The 558-nt window shown below is 39.1% G+C and overlaps 1 protein-coding gene across 1 annotated transcript in view; it reads left to right on the top strand.

The window, feature by feature from the left end:
* LOC104499347 (lysine-specific demethylase 2B-like) overlaps nucleotides 1–558 on the top strand; it is a gene marked incomplete at both ends in the record, with an annotated part of 32,798 nt that overhangs the window by 23,051 nt on the left and 9,189 nt on the right. The gene's annotated exons all lie outside the window — the stretch shown is intronic.

The following is a 558-nucleotide window of genomic DNA, read 5'->3' as shown; positions in this document are numbered from 1 at the left end:
TGCTGTTGCTATCCTGTGTTCAATGTTGTTCACTTAGTAAAGGAAATTGTGTCTAATTAAGTGAGAAAAGATGTGTGCTTTAGGCCACTAGTTCCCTACATTGCTTTCACTGCTTGGTTGCATGCAGTTGGGTAGTGGTTGGGATTTTTAGGGGGAAACCTAGTGTAAAACTAAGATTAATAGTTCTTTAGACTCAGAAACTTGCCTTTAAATTTTCCTGAGAAGTACCTAGAACATATCAGGGATGTCACTAAGAAACACAGCGTCATGTAATTCTGTGACAGTCCTTGCATTTCTCAGTGTGTTGAGGTTTCTCGTCTGTAAAAGTTGGGTAGTGGTTGGGATTTTTAGGGGGAAACCTAGTGTAAAACTAAGATTAATAGTTCTTTAGACTCAGAAACTTGCCTTTAAATTTTCCTGAGAAGTACCTAGAACATATCAGGGATGTCACTAAGAAACACAGCGTCATGTAATTCTGTGACAGTCCTTGCATTTCTCAGTGTGTTGAGGTTTCTCGTCTGTAAAATAAGCGTAACTGTAATCCTGTTTCGGAAGAGG

This window comes from Buceros rhinoceros, unplaced genomic scaffold (genome assembly GCF_000710305.1).
Source record: "Buceros rhinoceros silvestris isolate BGI_N320 unplaced genomic scaffold, ASM71030v1 scaffold15989, whole genome shotgun sequence".
NCBI lineage: Eukaryota > Metazoa > Chordata > Aves > Bucerotiformes > Bucerotidae > Buceros > Buceros rhinoceros.
The sequence above is the reverse complement of the archived record's forward strand: the minus strand, read 5'-3'. Positions and strand labels throughout refer to the sequence as shown.